The sequence below is a fragment of the Aegilops tauschii genome, chromosome 1 (genome assembly GCF_002575655.3).
Source record: "Aegilops tauschii subsp. strangulata cultivar AL8/78 chromosome 1, Aet v6.0, whole genome shotgun sequence".
Classification (NCBI taxonomy): Eukaryota; Viridiplantae; Streptophyta; class Magnoliopsida; order Poales; family Poaceae; genus Aegilops; species Aegilops tauschii.
In genome coordinates this window covers 500,639,676-500,651,932 of record NC_053035.3, presented here as the reverse complement: position 1 = coordinate 500,651,932, position 12,257 = coordinate 500,639,676, and positions in this window count along the sequence as shown.

The window sequence follows — 12,257 nt, the reverse complement described above, 5'->3', positions numbered from 1 at the left end:
ATCCCGCTGAACTTCAGCTTCGCTAGGTCTAGGTATCTGCTTATCTTCCCCGCGTAACCGTAAGGAAGTTTTACTCCTACGAGGCAGGTGAAAAACTGCTGGATCTCCTCCTGACTTAGAGTGAAGCACGCGGGAGGGTAGTCATTTCCGGTCTTCTTGGCCTTTTTGCCTTTGCGACGACTTTCCGTGTCCTGCTTCGCCTCATCATCATCATCATATATAGCGTGAAGCTCCTGCCTGATGCCCATTGATTTCAAGTCTGCCCTTGCTTTCGGCCCATCTTTGGTCCTCTCTGGCATGTTGAGCAGGGTACCAAGCAGACTCTCGCACACGTTCTTCGTGATATCCATGACATCAAGGCTGTGAGGCACACGGTGGATCTTCCAGTACGGCAAGTCCCAGAAAACAGACCTCGTTTTCCATACCTTCAGCAGCGGCTCTGGCGCCTTTCGCTTCTTTCCCGGCAGTGGGCAGTCTTTCCAATTTTTCAACAGCTCGTCTATTTCCTCGCCGCTCCTCGTACGCGGGCGTCCTCGGGGTTCGGTTTCACCATCGAATAGATCCTTGCGTTTTCTGCACGGGTCATCGTCGCGAAGCCACCTTCGATGTCCCATGAACACAGTTTTTGAAGACCCGGGATCTCTATCTAGCTGGCGATACGTTGTGTCATCCATGCACCTGACGCATCCAGAAAATCCGTGGACCACCTGCCCTGCGAGATATCCGTAACCGAGATAGTCGTGCACCGTCGTGAGCAGCGCGGCTCTCATAGGGAAATATTCTTTCTCTGCGGCGTCCCACGTATTGGGTGGCGTTTTCCACAGCGTGTCTAGCTCCTCTTTCAGCAGCCCCAGATATAGATTGATGTCGTTCCCTGGTTGTTTCGGTCCTTTGATTAGCATACTCATGTGAATGTACTTCCTCTTCATGCACAACCAGGGGGGAAGGTTGTACATCCACACAAACACAGGCCAGGTGCTATGTGTGCTTCTCTGGCTGCCAAACGGATTGACTCCATCGGTGCTCGCACCCAGCATGATGTTCCTTGGATCGTTCCCAAATTCTAGGTCTTCGAAGTTCAACGCTTGCCACTGGCTCGCATCCTTAGGGTGACTCAGCATCTTGTCTTTTTTATCTATCTCCGGATCATTTGCGTCATCTTCTCGCTTCTTCTCCTCCCTATCTGCGTGCCAACGCAGGAGCTTTGCTACCTTAGGGTCCGTGAAATACCGCTGCAGACGAGGAGTGATCGGAAAGTACCACACCACTTTTCGAGGAGCTTTCTTCCTCTTCTTGTATCGAGTGACGCCGCACACCGGACATATGGTAGACTCCGCGTGCTCGTCCCGATAAATGATGCAATTGTTCATGCACACATGGTATTTCACGTGCGGTAAATCCAGAGGACACACGATTTCTTCGCCTCCTCCAAACTGGTCGGGCACTTGTTCCCCTTGGGAAGACGTTCGTGCCAGAATGACATGTTCTCGTTGAAGCATGCGTCGGTCATTTTGTGTTTTACCTTCATCTCCAGAGCCATGAGCGTTACTTTCAGGCGGGTATCCTCGGGCCTGCATCCTTCATACAATGGAGTAACCGCGTCTAACTCAAGTTGATCCATCTTGGCTTTCTCTCGGGCGGCAGCTCTTGCGTTATCCGTCTGCTTGAGAAGCAGCTCTTGAATATGAGGGTCCTGCACCCAGCCCATCGATGGTCCAGCGTCGTCTGCTCCGCCGGCATCATCATCTTCATGATCATGCCCGTCGTCTGCTCCGGCATCTTCCTCATCATCATGTCCTGCATCTTCTACATGATGACTGTGTACAGCATCACCATCGTGATCATCTCCTGGGGATTCTTCGTCTTCGCGCCCGCCCGAGCCGCGGTGGTTGTCTTGCTGCCCTTCCTCATTTCTTGCCCGGCCCCCATGGACGACTTCGTATTCATCTTCATCACCTTGCCACCGATAGCCATCCATGAAACCACGCAAGAGCAGGTGGTCCCGCACCTGCCAGGATTCTGGGTCCGCAATAAGGCTCTTCAGCTTGCATCTTCGACACGGACATCTTATCTCCGTCTCGTTCTTTTGAAGCATCTCGGCCTTCGCGGACCTCAAAAACCTATTCACGATGCCTTCGGTCATCATGCGGACCATGGTCACCTGCGGGGTAGAGCAAAACGATATTTTAGAACCAAGAAAAAATTTGGCACGACTTTCCCTAAAAATAGGACCAAAAAGAATGCTTAATGCCAAAATTCTCGCCGAAACGGAAATGAATCAACATTCCGGCAAAATATTGGCAACTATCGCATTTCAAATACCGGTACCCCTCCAAACACGAACACATATGCAACACCACAAACATATGCAACACCACGAACATACATAGATCTAGCTAGGCCATAAAAAGTGCATGTGCACATTGTTGTAGGGAGAACAACATAAATATAGCTTCCCCCCTTACTTACCTATCAAAACAAGGTAATTTAACCACTTAAATTGAATGAATCTATGGTGGAAATGAGGTGAAAAAGAGGAGGCACCCGAGACAAGGAGGAGGTGGAGAGAATGAAGTGGGGAGAAAGTGAGTGTGGGTAGGAGAGGCTGTCCAAAATATCTTGTTGCTGCCCACTTACTAATGGCGCACCAACTCCAGATGCGCCATTAGTAATCCAGGTTACTAATGGCGCACCTCCTGGTGGTGCGCCATTAGTATGTTTGGACAGGCGCACTAGTTAAAAAAAACTTTTTATACTAATGGCGCACCCTGGGCCAGGTGCGCCATTACTAGTTACAACTAGTAATGGCGCACCGTGGTCAGGATGCGCCATTAGTATGTTTGGACAGGCGCACTAGTTAAAAAAAAATTTGATACTAATGGCGCACCCTGGTCCAGGTGCGCCATTAGTAGTTTCAACTACTAATGGCGCACTGTCTCTGGATGCGCCATTAGTATGTTTGGACAGGCGCACTAGTTTAAAAAAAAATTTGATACTAATGGCGCACCCTGGCCCAGGTGCGCCATTAGTAGTTTCAACTACTAATGGCGCACTTTGTCTGGATGCGCCATTAGTATGTTTGGACAGGCGCACTAGTTAAAAAAAATTATTTTTGATACTAATGGCGCACCCTGGGCCACGTGCGCCATTAGTAGTTTCATCTCTAATGGCGTATCAGAGGGTGGTGCGCCATTAGTATATACTAATGGCGCACGGCTTGTCTGGTGTGCCATTAGTGCCAATCCCATCTATAGCCCTTTTTCTAGTAGTGGTGTGTGAAACTCTGTGGGCTCAACCCTTTGCATGGGTGTCCCGGGGGGTTTATATAGGCCTACCCCCCAGGGGTACAATGGTAATCCGGCTGGGCGCGGGTCCCAGCCGTCAGTGTCCGTGTTTGCTGGATTCTCCGCCGGCCATTGGGGCCCGCCGACTGGTGGGTCCCGCCGGCTGCCGGCCTCTTGGCCGACAGGCCGGCCCCACCGCTTGGGGGCCTTGTCGGCGGCTGGTTACTGTTGCCTCGCCCCTGATGACGAGAGCTTTGTCGAGGTAAGCGTGGATACAGTGCCGCCGTCTTGCGGGCTCTCACTGTAGCCTCACCTCGTCTTGTCTCCTTGATGAGGCACATGTTTCGAGGGAGGGAGGTAGCCGGCTATTGGGAGCCCGTCCCCGGCCGACTAGGGGAGGCCGGGCCGCCTTCGAGCATCTCTCTGGCTAAAGGGGCCCGCTGCCCGCGGGCCGTACTGGCGCCGTCGTGGGTGACGTTGAGGTCAACATGGCTATAGTGCCGCGCCGGACGGGGGATGGCTGACCCGCACGGCGCCCTGTGGCCATGCCGGTTCCGGGATTCGGGGGTAGTGGGCTGTACTACGGCCACGCCCCGTCTTATCACCGTTATGTGGATGCAGTCTTGGTGGGTGCAGTCTCGGCCCGCTTCTGGGAGTTGGCTCTCTTCATGGCCGGCTTCTGGGAGTCGGGCCTCTTGGGGCCGGCTTCCTGGAGTCGGCCATCTCGTAGCTTTCTTCGGGAAGGTTTTTTTAGGCCGGGTCGCCTTTTGGTAGTCGGCCCTAGGGATAGCCGGCCGGAGGAAGGTGGCTCCATGCTCTGGATGCTTGCAGGCTCGAATGGCCTGATAATTTTTTGAAGAGCCAGGGGCAGTCAGTTAGGCTACCCGTGGCCATTTACTCCGACAGTAGTCACCGAAGCTGGTTGGGCTTCGAGGCTGAGAGGAGGTCGAGAAGCTCGGTCAGCTTCTTATCTTGATGAGCCAGCAGCTGGGAGCCGGCTTCGGTTGGGCGCGCCGTCCTGGCGAAATTTCTAAAGTCGGAAGGCGGGAGTCAATTGGTGCGCGTGCCGGGCTGCGGGCCGGCCGCTCGCCTCCCGCATACCACGTGGCATCCTCCGGCTGAGAAAAGCCTGCCAACCCACGCGCGCGACAGGACGTCGCCGCAGGCCGGGGGCCCACCACTCCTATGCCTAGGCCCAGGCGCGGATTCTCTGTGGCCCAAAGCTGTCCGCACGCCTTCCGGCGGCGATTTCCGCACGCCGTTAGGGCGCAATAATCGCGGGACATGGGGGAGTGGGCGCAGTTAATCCCACGTTCCCCCCGCGCCTCGCCTCCTCGGCTTCGCCGCACGAGGCTATAAGTAGGGGGAGGAGGGGAAGCGGAAAATGCTCGCACGCTCCTGTTCTCTCCGCCATCTTCTTATTCCTCCTTTCCATCGCAGCAGCGCCTCGCCGCCGCGCCGTCCCACCAATCTTCACTCCACCCTGCAGCTTTGCCGCCGCAGGGCCGCGCTTTCTCCGTCGCCGCACCCTTTCTCGCCAGCTTCTCGCCATCATGCAGTACGGCGGGGACTGGGACGGCTCCAACGTCCATATGGACCATATCAACTACCTCCGCAAGACGCGGCGGTTGCCCGGCAAGGACCAGGTGCGGGTCCGTCTTGCGCCGGAGAAGGAGATCATGCCGGCGCCGGAGGAAGGCGAGCGGGTAATCTTCCGCTCGCACTTCCTGCGCGGCCTCGGCCTGCCGGCGAGCGCCTTCTTCCGCTCCTTTCTCGAGTTCTATCAACTCCAGCCGCACCACCTCACCCCGAACACGGTGGTGCTGCTATCTGCCTTCGTCACCTTGTGCGAAGGCTTTCTTGGCGTTCTCCCCACCCTCGAGCTCTGGGGGGGAGTTCTTCCAATCTAAGCTGGGCACCCGCATGCAGGGCGTGCCGGCCCAGAGCGGCGCCTTCATCGCAATGCGGAGGCCGGCGGCCGACAACCCCTTCCCCGTCATCACGTTAATCCAGTCGGTGAAGCTCTGGCAGAAGTCATATTTCTACGTGAAGAACGTCGCCCCGCAGGGCGACTACGTCAACTTGCCGGCTTATGTAGCCAGCCCGCCGGCTGGGAGGCGGCCCCAGTGGTCCTATCGGGCCGTGACGCTGTCGCAGGCCGGAGCCGCGGCCGTCGCCCGACTGCGGGTGATGATCCAGTCGGAGGGCCTGACTGGGTCCGACTTGCTGGCCGCCTTCGTCGCGCGCCGGGTGCTTCCGCTTCAGAGCCGCCCTCACCTGATCTGTCAGATGAGCGGTCAACTTGATCCGAGTCGGATGTGCACCAAGGACATGCCGCACGACGAGGTGGCCCATATAGTGAATTATCTTGCGAACTGCAAGCTCTCCGCAGAGTGGCGGTTTGGCAAGGAGCCATATTCCCGTGCACATCCTCCGCCCACGGTATGTTCTCTTTTTCCCTTTCTTCTCTTAGTTTTGTCGCCGAGTTCCTTTTGGCCGTCTCTGACCAGTCGGCACGCCTTGGCAGAGCACTCTCCTTCGACCTGCAGCCGGGTCGGAGGCGGAGCGTCGATTCCTCCCCGACCGGGTGGAGCATGACCTGGAGGACCATGACTTGGGGGCGGCCGCCATGGATGAAAACACCGAGGCGGGTGGCGGCGAAGCCGGCGGCGAAGCCGGCGGCGAAGCCGGCGGCGAAGCAGGCGGCTCCGGGCTGGGAGCCAGCTTTGACGACTGGCCGGATGACGACGAGGCGGAAATCGTCCCACGCCGCCAGCCGGCGCCCGGCCACAGTGCGGGTTCCTCCGCCGCGCCGCGTGCTCGGGGCGGTGGGCAGACGCGTCGTGCCGCGTCGGGCTTGTTCGGCAGCCGGCCGAAGAAGCCCAAGGGCGGGGCGGCGACGACCAGGCGAGATGAGGCGGCCGCAAAGGCCGCCCGCTTCCGCAAGGTGGTGAAGTAGCCACAGATGGTGTCGGCGTAAGTGTATACTCCTTTGTACATTCTTTCTTCTTTTCTTGGTGATTTCTGAATCCTTTCCCTTTCTCAACAAATTAGGGCTCCGCTTTCACTAGAGCGGGTTGTTGCCGCCTCCGTCGTTGGATCGCCGGGAGGATCCGGGAGCACCCGCCGCGTGGACCCCCACGCCGAGCTTCAGGCGGCGATGGAGCAAAATGCGCGGGAGGCGCGGGAGGAGCGGGAGGCGGAGGAGTTGAGGGCGGCTGCCGCCAAGGCGGCACAGGAGGAGGAGGCGGCGAAGGCGCGTGCCGACGCAGCGGCCACGGCCCAGGCGGAGGCTGCGGCCGCGGCGACAGCGGAGGGGGCCTTGCTCATCACCCCTCTACGTGTCGCGGCGCCCGAGGTCCCAGAGCCCCCGCCAGAAGAAGCCGGCGGCGATCAGCCGGGGTTGGAGAGGGAGGACGATGTCGTCGTCCCGGAGAGGGAGGCGGCACCGACCCCGCCGACTGGGCCGGCTCAAGGCGGCCGGCCGATCGTGCCGCCTGCGCAATCGGTCGGGGGCGAGCCGGCCGCGAGGACGGACCTGGTGGTCCAGTCGCCATCGCGCCAGCGCACGGGGAAAGCCGCATCGGACCCGCAAAAGGCCGCTGGCTCCAGCTCGACATCCCAGGACGTGGAGGCGGCCAGCGCTAGCTCGGGGTGGATGCCGGGTGGAGGGACGGCTGTGGTGAACGTGGCAGCGCAGGACATTTGGAACCGCCTTCAGTCCCAGGCTGCGGCGCTGAGGAAATATAATGACGAGTTCCTCGCAACGCGGGCGGCCATTCGGGTTAGTCTTCCTATTTTTGCTTTTTACTCTTGGTTTCTTCTATGGGGGCGCGTCAGCGCACCCACTGGGTGTAGTCCCCGAGTTCCGAGTCGGCTGCTGAGCAGGCGGCTTGGAACTTCTTAGCGGGCTTTGTTTTGCTATCTTGTTCTCATTCGCTCCTCTGTCTGACTTGCAGGACTACCACAACCTCGGCGCGGCTGCCTTCAACTCCCAGGCTCGGGAGCTGACCCAGAAGAATGCTGATCTGTCTGAGAGCCGGGGTAAGTGCTTCGTCTCTTATCTCACGTGGGGGCGCGTCAGCGCACCCACTGGGTGTAGTCCCCGAGATTTGGGCCGACTGCTGAGCAGTCGGGTCGGATCTTCCTTGACGACTTCTTCCTTATTGCTTCTTTCTTTTCTGCCATCCCTGCAGCGCCCAACGCTAGTCTGAGGGAACAGCTGGGTGGGGCTCAGGCCGCCCTCCATGCTAAGGAGGCTGAGTTTGACGCCTTGGCATAGGAGCCTGACCACCTAGCCAAGAGGTTGACCGACCAGGAGAAGAGCCACAAGGCGGCCCTGAAGGCGGTGCAGGACAGCGAGGCCGCCCTCCAAGCCGAGTATGAGACAGAGGAGGCCAGTTGAGCCGAAGCAAAGCAGATGCTGATCAATGGCTATGGCCAGATCGAAGACTTGGTTGACGGTAGGCCGCCTTCTTCTTCGTAATTGCTTGCCGCTTGCCGTTTAGCTCATTTTCTGACTTGGTGTTTTTCTCTTCTTTCTCTTTCTTCCTTGCAAAGAGTACTTCCCTGGCTACTCTACCGCTGCCAACCAGGTTGTCGTGGCCCACCGCGAGGCACGCAGGCAGGCTGGCGCCGAGATCGCGCCAAACGCTCGCCGGTCGATGGAGGAGCAGCTCTTGGCGATTCAGGCCCGCCTCCAGCCGGCTCATCGCATGCTCCGCCGGCTTCAGCGTGTTGGGGCGCAGGTGTTGGCCGCTCTCTGGCCTGGTGAGGTGATTCCCCGCACCCCCAGTCGGACTGCCGACTGGCTGGAGGTGGCGGTCGGCCGCTTCGAGGCCTGGAAGGCTTCCGCGGCTCGGTCCGGCACCAGGCGGGCGCTGGAGTTCGCCAAGGCCTGGTATCCTGAGCTGAGTCTGGACCAGCTGGCCACCTGGCGGCAGGAGGCCAACACAGAGCTGGACCCGGCGCGGCCGGCGATCATCCAGCGGGCTTTGGCGATTGCCGATTACACCGACACCAGCGCCTTCGCTCCTGAGGTGGACGACAACGGCGTTGCCCAGCCGGAGGAGTGGTTCGGGCTGAACCCGGCAGACGGCGAGGACTCGGCGGAGGAGATCGACTCCAGCGACGAGGGCGAGGAGGAGGAGGAGGAGGGCGAAGACGCTGCCCCAGATGGTGGAGCGGCCGGTTAGCCTTAGCTTGACCGTGCCTCCAGCAACAAGGCATGCGTGGGTGCACCGCCTGCAGCCGGCGATGATCAAGCCGAGACCCGCCAGCCGGCCACTCCTCCAGCCGGCGGCGCCGTCTCCCCCGACCAGCCCGGCTCCCCTGCTGCGCCCTTAGTCTAGTCTGCTGCCTCTACTTTCCTGTTTCACCATTCTTGGAATAGTGTTTTGTTAAGTTTGCACAATTCCACCCACTGGCGGTGTATTCGAACTATATTGACTGCCGGCCAGTTTGGGGCCTTATGTGTAAATATAATTATGCATGCGTTTGGCTTTCCCTTGTTCTTTGCTTTTCATCCTTCGGCTGTTTCCTTTGCCGCCCTCCCTTGGTTGCTGCCTTCCCAGCCGGCCAGTTGCTCTGCAATCTGTGGCTGGGGAAGTGCTTGGGAGGGCAAGTACTCTAGCTTTGTTGGATTATAGCGAAGTGATTGGGAGGCCGGCCAGCCGGCTGTTTTGACAGCCGGTAGGCGTGGTTGGAGGCCGTCTTTGCGTTATATAAGTTCGTTAGTCCTTAGCTGTTTTTCGTGTGGGCATCCTTTCTGCCTTTGGCTCTTGCCAGTCAGACAGTCGGTTCTTCGAGCTGCGACTTTCAACAAGAGAGGGCTCGGGTGCCGGCACACTACTTGTCTGACTTCAGGTAGAACTTTTAATATAACTTAAGGCGGCCAGTCCCCAGGCCGACTAGTCGAACCCGGTGCCAGACAGAAAATCAAATGTAATAATACATTCATGAGTATGACACTCGTCATTCATAGATAAAGGAGGGCAGTCCCCAAGTGCTCCTCGGGGGGGGGGCGTTTGTCTCATATTTAATAAAAACGGTAGCATGGTACATACTGCTTTCAACTGTAAAATCTTCTCAGGAGGTTCGCGTTCCATGGTCGCTCCGACTCCTTGCCGGAATCATCCCTCTTGCGTGCTCTTGGTTTTTGTGCGTCGATCAGGTAGTAGGAGTCGTTGCCTAGTGCCTTGCTGATGACGAAAGGGCCTTCCGAAGGGGCCGAGAGCTTGTGCTGGCCGGCTGTTCGCTAGATCAGCTGAAGCACAAGGTCGCCCTCTTGGAAAGATCTTGGCTTGACCTTTCGGTTGATGTAATGGTGCAAACCCTGCTGGTAGATGGCGGACCGGCTGAGTGCTAACAGCCGGCCTTCTTCCAGTAGGTCGACACCGTCTTCTCGCGCTTCCTTGGCCTCCGCCTCCGTGTACATGGTGACCCGAGGCGAGTCGAACTCGATGTCAGTTGGGATGACAGCCTCGGCACCAAATACAAGGAAGAACGGAGTGAAGCCGGTTGACTTGTTTGGGGTAGTACGCAGACTCCAGAGGACAGCCGGCAGCTCATCGAGCCAGCAGCCGGCTGATCGCTCAAGTGGTACGACCAGTCGGGGCTTGATGCCGGAGAGGATGAGTCCGTTCGTTCGCTCGACCTGGCCGTTTGACTGCGGGAGGGCAACGGACGCTAAGTCCAGTCGGATGCCCTGTGTCGCGCAGAAACGTGCCAGTGCTCCTTTGGCAAAGTTTGTGCCGTTGTCGATGATGATGCTGTGTGGCACGCCATACCGAGTAGTGATGTCTGCGATGAATGTCACGGCAGTCGGCCCGTTCAGCTTCTTGATCGGCTTCGCTTCAATCCACTTGGTAAATTTGTCCACGGCGACAAGTAGATGTGTCAAGCCGCCGCGGGCTGTCTTGAATGGGCCCATGTCCAGCCCCCAGACGGCAAAAGGCCAGGTGAGGGGGATGGTCTTGAGTGCAGAAGCCGGCAGGTGTTGCTTGGAACTGAAGACTTGGCATCCTTTGCAGCATTTGACTATCTCTTTGGCGTCTTCCAAAGCAGTCGGCCAGAAGAAACCATGGCGGAAAGCTTTGGCCACAAGTGCTCTTGAGGCTGCGTGGTGGCCGCATTCGCCTTGGTGGATATCCTTGAGGATTGCTACACCTTTCTCTGGCTCGACGCAGCGCTGGAAGACTCCAGTGACGCTGTGCTTGACAAGTTCTCTGTTTATTATTGCATAAGCTCCGGCTCGGCGTTGCACTAGTCTTGCCGAGTTCTCATCAGTCGGTAGCTCTCTGTTGACTAGGAAGTTGAGGATGGGCTGGGCCCATGATGGAGCTGTGACTTCTTCTACTGTTAGTACGGCCACTGTGACTCGGGTGGGTGGGTTGGGTGGTGGGGAGTTGGAGTCGGCCACCACTTCTTGTGTCGCTGCAGTCCCCGGGCCGGGTTCTGAAGTCCCCGAGCCGGGTGCGACTACGGCAGTCCCCGGGTCGCTTGTCGAAGTCCTCGAGCCGCCTGCTGGGTTCCTCCAGTTAGATCCGGCCGCGTCCGGGGCGGGTGGTACAAAGATAGAGTCTGATTCTGGAGACGGCTTGATAAACGGCTTGAGGAGGCGCTGGAGAGAGACACCGGTTGGTATTGCCTGTCGGGTGGAGCCGATCCGTGCCAGGGCATCTGCTTGGTCGTTGTCGGCCCGTGGCACGTGAAGGAACTCGCACCCTTCAAAGTATCCACTAATCTGCTGGACGAGGAATCGATAGCTCGCCATGTTTGCATCCTTGGCGTCCCAGTCGCCAGACGACTGCTGGACCACCAAGTCCGAGTCGCCATAATACATGATCCGGCGTATGCCGAGCTCTTTGGCTAGCCGGAGCCCGTGTATGAGCGCCTCGTACTCAGCCACATTGTTGGAGGCGGCAAAATGGATTTGCAGCGTGTATCTGAGCTTGTCGCCTTTGGGAGAGGTGAGGACGATGCCGGCTCCCAAGCCGGTGCGCATCTTAGACCCGTCGAAGTGCATCCGCCAATGAGTGGAGTCGGGAGCCGGCGGTAGGTACTGGGTCTCGGCCCAGTCGACGAGGAAGTCGGCCAACGCTTGGGATTTGATGGCGGTGCGGGGCTGATAGAAGATTGTGTAAGGTGCCAGCGCAATGGCCCATTTAGCCACCCGGCCGGATGCATCCCGGCTGCCTATGATCTCGGCAAGCGGGGCGGTGCACACGACCGTGATGGGATGCTCTTGAAAGTAGGGCTTCAGTTTCTTGGCGGCGAAGTATACTCCATAGCACATCTTCTGGTATTGTGGGTAGTTTTGCTTTGAGCTGGATAGTACTTCGCTTAGATAATATACCGGCCTCTGGACTAGCTGGGCTCGGCCTTCTTCTTGGCGCTGGACCACGACGACTGTACTGACCACTCGGCTAGTTGCGGAAATGTAGAGGAGCATGGGCTCCTTCTCAGTCGGCGCCGCCAGGACAGGTGGAGTGGTCAGCATCTTCTTCAACTCATGGAAGGCTTGGTCTGCTTGGTCATTCCACTCGAAATGAGTGGATTTCTTCATGAGTCGGTACAGGGGGAGGGCCTTCTCTCCTCGCCGGCTGATAAAGCGGTTTAGGGAGGCCAGGCACCCGGTGAATTTCTGAACGTCTCGCAACTTGGTGGGAATCTCCATTCTCTCAATGGCCTTGATCTTCATAGGGTTGCACTCAATGCCGCGTTCGGAGACCAGAAAGCCTAGAAGCTGGCCAGCTGGTACTCCAAACACGCATTTCTCGGGGTTGAGCTTGATCTGGAATCGGCGCAAGTTGGCAAATGTTTCTTTGAGGTCTTCCAGCAGGGTGCCGCGCTTTTCTGTCTTCACCACAATATCGTCTACGTAGACGTGGGCATTTCTACCGAGTTGCTTGAGGAGGCATTTCTGCATGCAATGCTGAAAAGTGGCACCGGCATTCCTCAAGCCGAATGTCA